Source organism: Crinia signifera, chromosome 5, assembly GCF_055691185.1.
Source record: "Crinia signifera chromosome 5, ASM5569118v1, whole genome shotgun sequence".
Lineage (NCBI taxonomy): Eukaryota > Metazoa > Chordata > Amphibia > Anura > Myobatrachidae > Crinia > Crinia signifera.
Genome location: NC_139221.1, coordinates 316,590,280 through 316,606,864, shown reverse-complemented (window position 1 = coordinate 316,606,864; position 16,585 = coordinate 316,590,280). Strand labels below are relative to the sequence as shown.

Sequence of the window (16,585 nt, the reverse complement as noted above, 5' to 3'; positions counted from 1 at the left end):
TGACTCCATCTCTGCATTTTCACTTGGGAGGCGGCTGGAAAGTGGGTATTGGTGGTAGTGTGGAGTTGGGGGGGCAGCGGGTTAAAGTTTTGTCTAAGGTTCCAAGAAGTCTTATACTGTACCACCCACTGCCCATGTACAGCCAATTCCAGTGGCGGATCCAGTAGTGGCAGTTGGTGGCAGCGGGTGAATTTTGAACTGTGCTGCAGCCTCTCATCTGAAGCCTCCACTAGTCACATTTTCCAGGACCACTTTTCGGGCCAGATTATTATAGCAGCGCTTATCCTGCCACTATAACACTTCCCGCTTTGCCTCATTAACGAGGCGAAGCGGAAAGGGACGGGAAGCGGCGAAGCGGGAAGGGACAACGAGGCGAATCGGGAAGGGACGGGAAGCGGCGAAGCGGGAAGGGACATAGACAAGATGTATTAACATCTTGTCTGCTGAATCGGGGGAGTGCAAACTTCCCCCTCCGGCGATGTCCCCTCCAGCTTACATTGACGCACTGTCTCCCCCCCCCCCCCCCTCGTGCCTGTACTGGGCATGTGCGGGATCACGCTACTCACGCGGGATCTCCAGCGCAGCCCGGAGCCGGCAGCAGGGACGGAGATGTACCTGCTGTGGAGATAGGGCTTCGTCTTCCTGCAGCTGGCAAAGTGGATAGCGCCAGGGGGCGGAATGGTCAGCGTTGCTGCAAAGGATCGCCCCTTAAGTAGGTGCATTAGGACTCCTGCCAGGAAGAGCCGCCCATATGGATATTTACACATACCAGTGTTAATATGCAAGATTTGGGGAGGGGACAGTAGCATTGAAAGCATCAATCCACTGCTCAGATGCTGCTGCTGGAGTTGAATGAATTAGAGGAATGTCGCAGGTTTGGGGAATGAGTGCACCCACATGGCAGGAAAAGGACGGTTGGACTTTAGAATGACATTTGACACTTTTGTGTAGCTGCATTGTGTGGGGAATTGTGCTGTATGCAGGATAATCTTCCTGGAGCTGGTCCAAGAACCAGGAACTGGATGTGCACCTTGAACCTCGCTAGACGGACAAATAGGTGCACTTGTGCCAATAGAGAAACAGCACGGGTCTGCAGGTTTCCCAGCTTATTAATGACTTGGAACGATAAGCAAATTGCCTTTATCAATATATTCTGCTGTAGCAGAATTCTCTTTACCAGTTTTTCATTGACACCCCCCACCCCCACCCCCCCCCCATCCTAAATATCCAAGATCCAAGTTCCAACTCTGCCCTCTCTCCCTCTTTGGGGGTTATTCTGATTCAATTAGCTCCTCGTGCAGGCAGCGCCTGGGGGACTCGCAAGGCTGCAGAATCCGCAGTCTTGCGAGTCAACCAGAATAAGGACCTTGGTGTCCACCCATTGCCTGCATAGGATGTCAGCTCTTTCCAGCAGCTTATAGGGTCAATATGCAAATTGCACACTGTAATTTTGTGATAATGTGCGTACACAGTATATACAGTATGTAAAATAATGACTTCTCCTAAGTTCCCACATTGTTGCAGAGTTCTTCAGTACCACGGGGGACCATTAGAGGCCACTCGACACAGTGGCGTAACTACAAAATTTGACACCCCCCCCCCCCCTGCCGGAAAATGTTGACAGCTCAAGTAGGCAGGAGCCAGGAGGAGCGCCGCGACCAGATACAAGTAGATCTGTGGGTCCCTGCGACAGACAGAGTGGTGGCAAGCGGGATGCAGAGGGGTAAGGCAGGGTTCGGGGGAGTTTAACTTTACTTGGGGGGGTGGCACCAATTTTTTCATTATGGCGGGAACGGCGGCGAGTGGCCACTAATGGTCTAACCATCTAATGATTTCTCCACTGTGCACGCGGATGTGTAAACGGTACTTGTTTCCTAGCACGGCCACAACGATCATGATCGTGGGCATCGTGAGGAAAAATCGCGGCCATCGCATGCACTAAAAAATCGGGTGCGATGGTACCGACGCGATGCCCGCGATTTCCCCATAGGGAACAATGTTAAATGCCTCAATTTACCCGCGATGCCCCCGATTTCCCATAGGAAACAATGTTAAATGGCTCAATTTACCCAAATCATCATAGGGAACAATGGTAAATGGGCCAGAAAACCCCAAAAACACAGCTGAACAGTGAAATGTCCCCCCAAAAGTAGTTTACGCCACCCCACGATCAACGCGAACCCGAAGCGTGGCGAGCGCAGCGAGCCCGCGAGGGGCGGCGGTACGCGTCCTCCGACCTTTTCATACCCGCACTATCCATGTCGGCGTGGAGTTGAGAATAGAATAGTGTGGCGAGCGCAGCGAGCCACCGAGCCCGAAGCGTGGCGAGGGGACGCGGATACCTGTGAAGCCCGCGAAGGGACGCGTTTACCTGTGAAGGTATCCGCGTCCCCTCGCGGGGCTCACTGCGCTCGCCACACTATTCTATTCTCAACTCCACGCCGACGTGGATAGTGGGGGTATGAAAAGGTCAGAGGACGCGTACCGCCGCCCCTCGCGGGCTCACTGCGCTCGCCACGCTTCGGGTTCGCGTTGATTGTGTGGTGGCGTCAACTACTTTTGGGGGGACATTTCACGGTTCAGGGGTCTTTTTTGGGTTTTCTGGCCCATTTACCATTGTTCCCTATGATGATTTGGGTAAATTGAGCCATTTAACATTGATTCCTATGGGAAATCGGGGGCATCGCGGGTAAATTGAGGCATTTAACATTGTTCCCTATGGGGAAATCGGGGGCATCGCGTCTGGACCATTTAAGCCTTTTTTAGCCGCATACGACGCGATATTGACTTTATTCAATGCATTTCAATGGGAAAATCGGGGGCATCGCGTCGGTCGCGTCGCAGACCACTAAAAATTACACCCGATGCCCGCGATTGTGGCCGTGCTAGAAACAAGTACCGTGTAAACATGTACACCTGCTCACATCGTAGCACAGGGATTCGGGCGGTGGGGCAGGCGCGCGTTTGGCGGGGCAGCGTTTACCTGCTAGTTAGGCAGCAGCCTAGGGAGAAGGTCTGAATTACCCCTAGTATTGTGGAAAGAAACCAGGAGACACACGCACACACACACGCACACACACACGGGAAGAACATACAAACTCAGAACCGCTTTGTCATGTTAACATTGAGCTCCTTCATTACAACATGCAGCACCGAGCGCCTGCACTCCGACAATTATTTACCTATCGGCGTTAATCCAACACAGCTTGGCAAAAACAAATGTCACCTTGTCCACCCAGGGCCCCCCCCCTGGCCCCACACTGCCACCGATACACACTTCCACTCTCGAACTAATGACCTGTCGAACTAATGACCTTTCGACCTAGAACCATGTCGACCTAGACCCATTTCGGCATTTCCCCATGTCGACCTAATGGTGTCAACCTAATGACTGTCGACCATCATGCTGTAGACCAAATGACGGCATCCCGTTATTTATGCCTGGTGAAAACACTGTGTTACCACAAATAGGCATCCACTCGGAACGTAGCGGGTTTAGTCACAACTTTGTTGTGACTTGGTTCCATGCTTCATATGTGTCTCTATATAAACAACTGTAGTAAATGTGAGAAGGTATGGATTTCTTGAGGGAATGTAGTAGCGCTCCTGGGAGGCATGGAAAAAAAGTGCGCAATCTACCTCATAAACTTTATGAGGTAGATTGCGCACCTTTTTTTCCATAGGGATTCATAGGGATTCCTCAGTTTTTGGGATCTTTAATTTGGGACCGCCCTGGGAGTTCTATATGAAGTTGGGAATTTGCTATGGTCAACCAATCAGATTCTATTATCTTCTAGAAGGTGCTAAATAAGAAGTAAATTCTGATTGGTTGTCCATGACATCCCATCTTCAATAGAATTCCCACCTTAGTAAATAAAACACTGCATCTAGTTTACATAGTGACCCACAAAACAGCCTCCGTCTGCAACTCATTAATTCTGCAATAACCTTTTGTGTTCCTGACTAAAACGATAACGTCCAGGAGGAATTCGCAGACGAGTAACAGTTTGAAAATATTTTGTTTTACACGGCTGATTGGCCACAGCGGACGCCGCGTAGTAGTTGTTGCTTTCTGACCCCCAAAACACAGCAGAAGTCATATGATTTCTGTCCGGACTAATTAGCAGTGCACCCGAGTACAATGTCCTTAATGCTATTCAAAGTGCGCTCACAAGAGATCACACGGACCCAGCTAATGGCCATTAATTCCACAGCAGGGGTTTAATAACACAGGGTGTCCTGGTTAGAGGACTCAGAGTTCATCGTTGTTTGCTTAAAAATGTTGTGACCAGCGCTATTTGGTCGGGAACGGTGATAGGAGCTTTGGTCGGGTACGGTGATAGGAGCTTTGGCCGGGTACGGTGATAGGAGCTTGCATTGTTATGGGGCCACTCAGTTACAGGTGCAAAATCTGTAATTGCCAGTTATTTTTATTATTGTTCATTTATATGGCGCCACAAGGGTTCCATAGCGCCTACCAAAGTACAGTACATATAAAATGAGAAAGACAACAAAATGGCATCGTCGTCTCCATATATTAGGCCGACTTGTCCTGAGGACCCAAATTCCCTTGAGCTCCCCCCAGCAGTTCCCTGGGAGGGCTCACTTAAGATTTGGCATTGACGTGCCATTTGTGCATGCGATAAATCGCAGGGGAGCTGCAGCAGGTCCAGGCTCCCCGCCGCCTAGACCTCTGCCTCTTGCTCCACTCGCCCGCTTCACCGCTGGCACACACCTATGGAATCGGACCACGGATCGGGGTCTTTACAGTACAAGACAAAGCAGTGGCGGATTATAGACAGGGCAACAGGGGCGGTCGCCCCGGGGCCCCCACACCGGACCCCCCCCCCCGGTACCTGCCCAGCGCGGGGATCCAGGCAGCGGGGTCCATGCAGCGCTGGGGAGGCATCGGGGTCCCTGCGGTGGATGGGAAGTCAGCAGCGGGGTCCCTACGGCAGATGGAAACTAGTAGCGCTACTAGATGGCAAAAAACAAAAGCTAGGTGCAATTGTGGTGAGTATGGAGTAGAGCATGGCTCTCCAAACGGGTCTGGGAGACCATGTTTTTCAGGTCACCTAGCTGTAGTCATTACTAACTGTCACATTACCCAGACCCCCTAGCTGGTGCACTAATGTAATCATTACTAACTGTCACATTTCCCAGACCCCCTAGCTGGTGCACAGGTGTAGTCATTACTAACTGTCACAGTTCCCAGACCCCCTAGCTGGTGCACAGGTGCAGTCATTACTAACTGTCACATTTCCGAGACCACCTAGCTGGTGCACAGGTGAAGTCATTACTAACTGTCACATTCCCCAGACCCCCTAGCTGGTGCACAGGAGTAGTCATTACTAACTGTCACATTTCTAAGACCACCTAGCTGGTGCACAGCTGTAGTCATTACTAACTCACATTTCCCAGGCCCCCTAGCTGGAGCACAGGTGTAGTCATTACTAACTGTCACATTCCCCAGACCACCTAGCTGGGGCACAGGTGCAGTCATTACTAACTGTCACATTCCCCAGACCACCTAGCTGGTGCACAGGTATAGTCATTACTAACTGTCACATTTCCCAGATCACCTAGCTGGTGCACAGGTATAGTCATTACTAACTGTCACATTTCCCAGATCACCTAGCTGGTGCACAGCTGTAGTCATTACTAACTGTCACATTTCCCAGGCCCCCTAGCTGGTGCACAGCTGTAGTCATTACTAACTGTCACATTTCCCAGGTCACCTAGCTGGTGCACAGCTGTAGTCATTATTAACTGTCACATTTCCCAGGTCACCTAGCTGGTGCACAGCTGTAGTCATTACTAACTGTCACATTTCCCAGGTCACCTAGCTGGTGCACTGTTGTAGTCATTACTAACTGTCACATTTTCAAACCTGCTGCATTTATTCCTACTATAGATCCACAGGTTGCCTGAGACACATGAACTGTTGGTAGATCTTGAGGACATGTTTGGCCACCCCTGCAGTAGAGGATAATCTAAAGGTTAAATTAACTAAAGCTTCTCAAAATGAAAAGAGTTGATGTTGCCTGTAGCAACCAATCAGGTTCTGTTGATCATCTCTCATTTGCATCCTAGAAAATTACAGAATCTGATTGGTTGCTATGGGCAACGCCACCCCTTTTTAATTTTTAGAAGCTTTAGAAAATTTCCCCCAAATTACGAGAAGCAGGAGTCCAAAACCCAAGATTTATGGTGGCCATACAACATGCAACTGCTCGAGCAGCCAATCCGCCTTGGTGGGCAGCAGGATAACATGCAGTTTATTGCATATGGCCCTTTGACACGTGACCCCATTCCCACTGCCAGGAGGGGGTCCAAGTCAGAGGTCGGACGTGCAGCAGGTCAATTTTTACAAAATTTCTCGACCTGATCCACCGGAATCGGGTAAAAAAGACAAGTGTTTGGGGGCCTTTAGATTTAAAATCTTAATTCTGAACAATAAAACAAAAAACTAAAACAAAACAAAACTAAAACCAAAACACAAGGATGTAATTAGAACTGGAACACAAGACATTTAAAAACATCGCAATCATGTAAAAAGACCCAAACAAATCTATTTTTTCTTTTTTGGCCCGTTAAAGGTTATTTTATATGAGCCCACATTATCAAGTTTTAAAATGACGGCCGGCCACCAGCCAGTGTGCTGATTATTACCCTGTGTATATTAAGAGGTGTATGCAATGCGGCGGCGAGGGGGGTCTGTACGGCGAGGATGGCTTATTTTCGGCAAAGAAAAGCCCTCCTCACCGTCCAACTCTATCACCATATTGGATGTTTGCCAGGAATCCTCACTGCCAGAAGACGGCGCGGATCCCCTTAAACGACTAGGTTTGCCGCAAATGCAGCGACTCCGCTGCATTTTGCGGTGAGCCCCCCCCCCCCCCACCCCCCGTTTTGATGGCCACACTCGCCGTTTCCACCTCACTGAAAGGAATCAGTGATTTCAACAATGACATGATTAATTTGTAGATAAAAGTAATTAAGTGCATCATTAATTAAGACAGAGAAACCATGTGATGTAAAGTTGATTACTAACATACTGTAACTGGAGAATTGGATAAAATAAAACTTTTTGGTAACTTTTTATTTGGAAACATCAGGCAATCACATTCTGGTGAAGGAAATTTACCCGGATTTAGGTTTTTTTTTCTCGTTCATGCGCACGGGGGACCGATGTTGGGTGCATGCGAATACGCAGGCGCATTTCTGCGCACGTGTATATGCCGGGTGCGTGCGGCCATGGAAAACAGACTGTTCGACGGGTGCATGCACCCAAGACTGCGGGCGGGGAGCTTGTGGCAGCGGCAGAAAGTCGCACCCATGAACGCTGGGTGTTCCCATGGTGATGAGCCCGTGACGTGGGTGCTGGGGGCAGGCAGATGACATCACCGGATGTCAGCTGCCTGCCCACTTCCTGGCGAATGTGCACGCAGATATAAGGTGACCTGAGAGTCACTTTAGACATGCGTGCACTCACCACATCTTCATGTTAGACATCCATTTGCAGCCGGTGGGAACGGACAAGGTGTGCGAGGGGGTGGTGGGCAGAGTGGCATTCGGCGGACGGCATCTGGGGTTCGCGCAAGGCTGCAAATCAACCAGAATAACCCCCTTAGAGGCCGATTCTGCCCCGATGGTCGGGTCTGTGCATGTGCAAACCCCCACTGCGTTCAGCCGAGGCGAGCTGCTCACTCGCTGTGTCGTTCGCAGCGGTGGCGGCGCTGGGCCGTGGGAAAGCCCAGCTTTTCATTGGTCATTCAGTCAAAGAGACTCCGTAAGCTGTGAGCTTCGCAGCTTACTGTGTCAATCAGAATAACCCCCTTATTTGGATCTCGAAATGGCATTGGCTGTCACATGTTTTGGATAGCCAATAGGAAAAATCAGAACTTTGGCGAATAGACCCAAGAAAATCCAAACCGCACCATTCTAGAAAATACAGGTTATATATTCTCACGTTCCTACAATAAAACAACAACAAACAAACAATCGTACAAGCAAACACACTGGTGTAAGAGCATTACCTCTTTGTGCTGAATTTTCCAGGTTCGGATCATGATTTCCTGGAAATATTCCCGTTTTCAGTGACTCAGCGCAGAAGAAACACTTTGGATAAATGTACCCCAGACCGAGCAGGGTAATGTTGAGATGACATTGACAGTAATAGGCTCATTGCTACGGCTGCTAAGGAGGCTTCACCCATTGGCGTCAATACTCGCTGGGATTAAGCAGCATCGTATCACTAATCCTTCATGACAGTTACTTTAATACCATTCACAGACACCTGTCACTGTGAGGAGCCCAGCACGTAAACAGCACTTCAGTAATCCTGTGTCGTCACCAAGGGCCAGATGCACTAAGCTTCAAAAGTGATAAGATGGAGAGTGATAAACAACCAGCCACTCAGCTCCTGCCTGACATTTTTCAAACACAGTCTGTGCCATGTCAGGTAGGAGCTGATTGGCTGGCTGTTTATCACTCTCCATTTTATCACTTTTGAAGCTTAGAGAATCTGACCCTAAGTGACAGCAGCACACTGTACATTTCTATAGGCGATCAGGTCGTCTGTGCTGTTCCGTAATCACGCTGACACATTATTCGGCACCTACCTCACGGCCGGGGCAAGTTTAGTCGGCGTGCCTGTTTGGGGTATCTAAGGATGCGATGTGTAGCCAGTACAAAAAGTATGTGCAGCATGGAGCGTGTATGGGCTCCTTAAGACCGGTCTTTCTGATGCATGGCCACCTTTCCACTGCAATTTAGATTTCAGTTTATAATCACCTCACCCAAATTTCTCGGCACATGTTACTTCTGCCCCACCTTCAGCGCAGCATGGTTTTGTCCACTTGAGAAAAAATGTGCTTTGCAATCAAGTCTGAATTAGGCCCACGTGTGCTCGAAGTTTTAGCACACAATACTATATAGTCAAAATCGAGAGCTCATGTTGCACCGTGTGTATGTAACAGGGAAAGTGCTTATTCCTTGTTACATTTTATTCATAAAAATACACACGTTACAGTAGTTGTGAACAATATATCAGTACGGCAACAATTAGTTTTACAGCGCGCTATTAAATCCTGTTTATGAGTTGGGACACAACTGTGTCTGGACAAACCACGTAGCACCACTGCTGGGGAGATGTACAATTAGCAGCAATAAACACCACACAAATCAAGCTGTCCATTATCTGTATGCTACATGCAAAAGCAGACAGTATTTACCTTACATGCAAGCAAAATAATTTATTTGGCTTCCCTTGTATATCATTGAGGCAAGCTCATGATTGTGAGGCCCTTAATCCGACACTGGGATGGACAGTGGGGTAAGGAATGGTAGTGGTCCGCTGCACCTTTCATTAACATTCTAACACTAATATACAGAATTGGAGACAAAATACTAAGGAGCCCGCGGAAAGCACAAGCTGTCACGCTGGGAAAATTAATGAGGAACACTCCATTCTTGCAAGAGATTATTTGGGAACAGCCGCCAAGGTCAGTGAGACCTGGGAGTATCTACAGGGAGTTACCGCTGATTGTGAGAGTTTATAAACTGTCCCCAAAGCTCTAAAAGGAGCCACTGATATGAGTTCCACCAATAGGAGGATAGGTGAGCTGTTATTCTGTAATGCACCGTATGTATCGGAACATACGGAATGTACAGAAAGCGGTTTCCTTCTGCAAGGACAATAATCTATTAGGTTACTGATTGCATGTTAGAGGCACCGTGTATGTTAGGTTATTGATATACGGCATTTGTTTATTAGGTTATGGATTGCATGTCAGAGAAACAGAACTTCAAACCCATGTTGATATATTACAGTGAAAAGGTAACATTTCCTACTGTTGTATATACAGTCCGTGTCTGTACATTTGTCTTCTGTTTAAACTTCAAACGTTCTCCCGGTATCCAGTACGTCACCAAACCCAGCCAAATGTCATCATAACCCTCTGTTCAACGCTTGCTGTCTACCCCATCTGTGTCACCCCTGTCTGTCCCTACCCTTTAGAATGTAAGATCTGACGAGCAGGGCCCTCTTCCCTCATGTGCTATTCCTTCTCTAAAGCCCGTACACAGTAGACAACCCACTGCACAACTAATATTAATATCATTAACGATATCATCCAGTAACCTCACCTACCCTCGCTCCTCATGAATACCTTCCAACATTAGATGAATTGCAAGAGGGATATTACGCATGCTCTGGAATTATGGGGGCATGGCCTAGTGGCAAGGGGGCGTAGCCTATATTCACCATGCTACCATGAGGCCACGCCCCCAGTTTTAGCCACTGTGGGGGCATGGCCAGCATTTATTCACTGGTGACAGGAGGGACTCCCAATTGCCCCACACCCAGCTGTTAGGGGCAGCCATTTTGTGATGGTCATTATCATTAGCAGGAGCCAGCCAGGAGGAAGAGAGCCGGGACCGAAGACATGTAGATCTGCGGGTCCTGGCCACAGACCTGGTGTCAGCAAGGTAAGGCAGGGTTTGGAGGGGGGAATTATTTTAATGGGGGGGGATTCCCCAAATTTCCGGCGGGGGCACACATTTTATAGTTACGCCACTGAATATAAAATAGTTATCCGATTGATTATAAGTGTTGCAAAGCTTCTGGGTGACATTTAATGGGATGAGATTTTTAGTCACTTTCCAAAATCGCACATTATCGCACTTTTTAAAATCGCATTCAAATATTTAATAAGCTGCGTATTCCGGGCAAAAAAGTGCGATAAAGTGCGATAATGTGCGATTTTTAGTCATGAAAATGTGCGATTTTGTGTTAAAGAAAACAACAAAAAAAATGGAGTGAGGTCCCCCTTCATGAACATAACCAGCCCCGGGCTCATTGAGCCGGACCTGGTTCCAAAAATATGGGGGACAAAAAGCGTAGGGTTCCCCCGTATTTCTGAAACCAGCCCTGGACTCTTGGACTGGTCCTGGTTGCAAAAATCTGGGGGACAAAAAAGATCTCCCGGCCATACCATGAGCAACGTGGGTGATCAGCCTTGGATGGGATACCTGGGGAGTGGGGACCTCCCCAATAAAGGGCTCCCCCCAGGCTTTACCCCTCCAGGGCTGAAGCCCGGGGCTGTCACCGGCGTCCGTGGGCTTTGGACGCTGGCCTGATAGGGTTAAATCATTTATACATAACACTGCTTTATACAGGTGAACTACAAGTGCCAGCAGGCCTCCTCTGCATGCTGGGACTTGGTGAACCACAAGTCCCAGCATGCCGGGCATTAATGGGCCCACTGGGACTTGTAGACAACCTGTAAAAAGAATGTTAAATAAAAAACACACACAGAGAAAAGTACGACTTTATTACACACACATACACACACCTCACTTTTACACCCACATACTTATAGAGTCCAGCCCTGACTCCCTCCTCCACAGCCAGCTCACACCGCACTGACAGCGGGGTGAGCCGGCTTCCTTCGTCACTGCTAACAGCGTCTATAGCGCTGTCCCAGCGCTATAGAGGCTATTAGCTTGGTTGCTCTATGCGTCTCCATGGAGACTAATAGGTCAGCCCTGATTGTCTGAAAGTGTCTCCATGGAGATGCATAGAGCAAAACCACGCTAATAGCCTCTATAGTGCTGTGGCATGACACCGGGGGCTGTTGGAGCCCAGTGCTGGTTTCAAAATACCAGGGACCCCCAGATTTTTTGTCCTCCGTATTTTTGGAACCGGGACCGGTCCAAGAGTCCGGGGCTGGTTTCAGACATACGGGGGACCCCTACGCTTTTTGTCCCCCGTAGTTTTGGAACCGGGTCCGGCTCAATGTGCCCAGGGCTCGTTATGCTCATGGTTCTGTGAAATTCGCCTGTCAGACCCTGGTCTGCATGTGTGGCGACACATTTTCCTGAATTCACATCTTATTAAATATGCGATTTGTATACTTTATAATGGGAAAACAGCTGGATGCGAGTTCCAGCGTTACTAAAAATCACCACTTCAAAATGTGCGATTTTGCGGCAAAAATGCGTGATTTTTGCGGGAATTCGCATCTCATTAAGTATGCGATTTGGGGGAAAAAGGACATTTTTGACGAAAATATGGCCAAAAATCAAAAATCGCATCCCATTAAATGTCACCGCAGCATCACTTGTTACAGCAAAAGTTATCTCCGCATTTCGCTGTTTTTTTATGTCGCATTTGTACTTTCGAGTGTTTGTGTTACACCAGGTACAGGGCAATAAAAAGTGCACAATAGTGTAAGCGGAAAGAGTTGCTTCCCGGTAATTTAGGAAATGCACTATGCCCACTTCTTAAAGATCATGGGCATTAGGGCGAGATGTACTCAGCCTTCAAAAGTGATCAAATTGAGAGTGATAAACCACCAGCCAATCAGCTCCCAACTGCCTTTTTTCAAACCCAACCTGTAGCATGGCAGTTATCAGCTGATTGGCTGGTGGTTTACACTTTTTAAAATCTTAGTACAAATCGTCCATCAAGTGAGAACTGTGGTCATAAAGCAGCATTGTCCCTGCAGCTGCCTCTCATTGCACTCTGGGAAGTAGCACGTGCTGCATGTAAATCAGGGTTTCTCACCCACAGCAAGACCAGTAGTTGTATAGTATATTATGTGATTCTAAATCTTAGGTCTAGCCGCACATAAAACAACTGTATCTTCTGCTTATTGGGGGCAATAAAATGAAACCCAAAACAAAAAACTGATACCGTACGTTTATGAGCTTTACAATTGGACTTTGTTTCTGTCACACACAAATATTTATTGGGCAAAAGAATTTGCAAGGTTTGCTGTTATAATATGGATTTGTTGGGAACAGCGACATTGTATTACACATTAATATATTGGAGCTGATGTTGAAATTGAGGCATACGCATACAAAACAATAAGCTCTACAAATATTCAATTCAAAACAGAATATCATGACAAGTTGCACCGAACCTTATAACTAGAGACAGGATTATATGTATTTGCATATTTTGCCCATTCTCACTGGTTATTGCATATTTTACCTAAAATCTAGTGATGGTGCATATTTTAGGCCCTGCCCTCTTCCCACCTGCGAGTCACAGCACTGCTTTGCCCTGCTGCTGGCCAGGTAGTGGTAGAGTGTGCAGGCTGAGGCAATATTTGCAGTGTGGGGAACCTTGGATGTACGCTATGTCTGACACTGCTTTAGGCTGCCAATCCATGTTGATAAAAGTCAGTAAGGGCGGATGCCATTACGAAGCTCCTGAACCTTTGCCTGCCCCTGGCCTGGGACTTTACACCAAGAGACAGACTTCTGCAGCAGAGGAGGCGGGCAAAAGGGTTGTTACATCACGCGGCACGGAGAAAATGCTGTGTCACAGTGAGTATGCCGCGCATGGAGGAAGCCTTCCACTGCGCCACCCTCACACGCTATGCTGACATTTGATCCATTGGCGCTGGAGATGAGGGTCCGTGTAGTTGATGCAAGAAGAGCTTTGGACGCTGCAGTCTGCTGTAGCAGCCAGGAAGAAAAAAATCCTGTGTACAGCATTAAACATCTGCAGATGCTGTGGGACAATTTTTGAGGTTTATTTGCAACTAAATGTATGCTGATTTTTAAATAAATAAGTTATAAATTACTTTTTTTATTATTTAATGTAGCATATTTTAACACTTTTCATGCATATTTTAAGTATTTTTCATGCATATTTGGATGCATAGTTCAAGCTTTTTTGTTGCATATAATCCTTTCTCTATTTATAACACAGCAATTTGGTTTAGTGTGAAAGCACCGGACCAAGTCCAAATTCATGGAAGCACCCGCCGCTAGGGGAATGAAGAAGGGTACCTGGGCTTTCCGGCTTAGCCTCTGGCTGTAGAGCACCTGGATGAGTGTTTCTAGCACATCATTCCTTGCAGTGCACTCCTTTGGCCATAGCCTCTGGTCTACAGAGGGTAGAGTGGGAGACAAATGGTCCCTGGTGGTCTAGCGGTGTCTTGACCTGTCTCTAGCGTCTTCTTCAAAGTAGTAGCAGTTACGTGAGTCTGTCTCAGCAGCTGCTTTCTGGTGACTAGTTTCCCTACTATTCCTAATCCTGATTCCTAACAGGCATTGTGAACATGTCAACATTCTAAAGATATCGATATGGTGACTGAAGATGAAGCATTGAAACCACGCAACAGAAAATTGATGAGCTTTTGGTCTATATTACTCTGCCTCCCAAAATCTATGTAAGAAGGGCCTGGGCACCTATAAGGATCAGGGCAGACATCAGGGGGGGGGGGGGGGGGGGCAGGACTAGAGTTGACAAAGTATAATGTGTCATAAATAAAGTTCGGATTTCCCTTGAAGCAATGTAGAGATTGAGTAGTGCGTCACAGGTCTCACCACCACCAGGAGTATGAGAAATGGAAGGGGGCCCTGCCTATTTTGTCAGTCCCGGCCCTCACAATTTGAAGCAAAGGTTTCTCCAGCCATGTGCTGAAGTCCAACACAGTCCATATTTTGGGACAGCTGGGCTTGCAGACATATTCTGTGGCCACAGCTAACATTGTTTTTTTTTAATACAGTATAATGGAATTTAAATGTCCAGATTAACCCGCGTTACCCGTTTGTGACAATATTAATTGAATTTTTTTTTTGGGGGGGGGGGGAATAAATACTTTTAAAATTTTGAAACCAGCAGCTGCTTCACGAGAGCTGCCATTGCTGTTTTATAATATCTATAAATGACTATCTTGAGTTGTGCTGCAAACAAACTAGGAAGCAGTAACATCATTGGGTAACATCACATATGAGGGGGATACAGTGAGCACCCTGGTCAAAAGACCATCTCCAGAGCCTTGAACGGTTCAAGCTAATGACCTTCGGGATGCCGGCTTTGGTATATACTGACTGCCGGTATCCTGACCTCCAGTCATCCATATGTATCCCTATATTAGCAGTCATATCAAACTGCATCCCATCAGGACTGTCTTGGAATCTGGTGGGACACCCATGATATGGAACACTATCCTTGTGTCCCGTAATGTGCTAGGTAGATGCCGGAGGCTCAGTGATTGGCCGAGCCACAGTGTGTGCAGGGCTGCAGGAGGCGGGATCCCGAGCAGCATGCAGTATCCCGGGCAGCGTGCAGGAGGCGGGATCCCGGGCAGCGTGCAGGAGGCGGGATTGCGGGCAGCGTGTGCCATGTGGATGGAGACTGGTTGGAGGTGAGACAGAGTCTCTGCTCTCCTCTTGTCTCTGTGCTATGGGCTGGCTGCTCCCTACAAAACAAGTAAGACAGCCTGTTTTTCTATATACGCAGGGGGGGGGGTCGCCGGGGTCCCGCAAATCGCAGGAGGGGGGGTCACGGGGTTCCGCGAATCGCGGGAGGGGGGGTCGCTGGGGTCCCGCGAATCACAGGAGGGGGGGTCGCTGGGGTCCCGCAAATCGCGGGAGGGGGGTCGCTGGGGTCCCGCGAATCGCGGGGGTCCGGGGGGGTGCTGGCAGAGGGGGGGTGCAGGAGTAATGGTGGATGGTGGCTGTGGAGTAATGGTGGATGGTGGGCGTGTACTGTAGCCCTGGCTGGGCGGGGGAGGTGATGTCAAGGGGGTGGAACGTTATACACATGAAAACGTTATACACATAAAACACTGGTCTTTTCCCTGGGGGGGGCGGGTTTGTGTATGCCGCTGGGCAGGAGCTTTAATATATATAAGAGATAATTCTGTTCCCCTGTTTATGTGGTTATTTTATGTCTGGACGTATCTTTTGAGCGGTACATCATTTCCAATACAATAAAAAGGTGAAGTTATTATTCATCTAAAATGGTTCACACCACCAACCCATAAGAAGAAGATTAACGTATTTATTGTTAGTGGATTACAAGTTAACACCTAAAAGATCTACAGTCAATTATTCATATATTTTGGACAGTTGTGGTTGAGATTACATCGGATCTCCACCCTTGTTTAATGCCTACAGAATCTTTAAAGATTCATAAAAAGTACTGCACCCCTGATGAAGTCACGTAAAGAGACGAAACGCGTCGGGTACTTGTTATGATACATATTGGAGAATTCAACAATACGCTTGTTTTATATTATTGTTTTAATAAATGTTTTATTTCTGATGAAAAGTTGGTTGATGGTTGTATAAATTAGGGGAAGGACTATTATCATTTGGGCGCTTGTTAACATTATTGTTTGTGGCATTGGATTGGTTGGTCTCTCTAGTAGAAGACAGTGTTCATAGCGACCACACATATTCAGCGCAAATTCTAGAGATATTGTACTTTAGATTTGTGTAACGTATAGGAAACAAGGAAGGCAGGCAATGGCAGTCAAGTTGTTCCAGGTCAAAGGGGTGGAGAGATACAGTTCAGTATTTCAAGCCAGTATCCACTTGGGGCTTTCTTTTAGTAATGGTAGAAAGAATAGTTCCAGGGGAGTTGAAGTGCATTGGGTCACATTATTATGAGACACCTTCTGGTTCTTTGAATCCAGTCTAATAGAAGTTTCTGGAGGAACTAATTGTCCAAATAACAGATGAGCAAGTTTCCCCTTGTTTTGATCTGTATACATTTGGTGTGGCAATACTACAATTTTTGGTAGGCTTAGGGTGCAGATGACCAGTGCTCTCT

At 47.6% G+C, this 16,585-nt stretch overlaps 1 protein-coding gene across 1 annotated transcript in view; it reads right to left on the bottom strand.

The window, feature by feature from the left end:
* NDRG1 (N-myc downstream regulated 1) overlaps positions 1 to 8,063 on the bottom strand; it is an 89,684-nt gene extending 81,621 nt beyond the window's left edge. Inside the window, exon 1 of the mRNA XM_083144850.1 lies at positions 8,040 to 8,063. The gene's annotated coding sequence lies outside the window, so the exon portion shown is untranslated. The remainder of the gene's footprint in view (positions 1 to 8,039) is intronic.
* Positions 8,064 to 16,585: the final 8,522 nt, after the last annotated feature.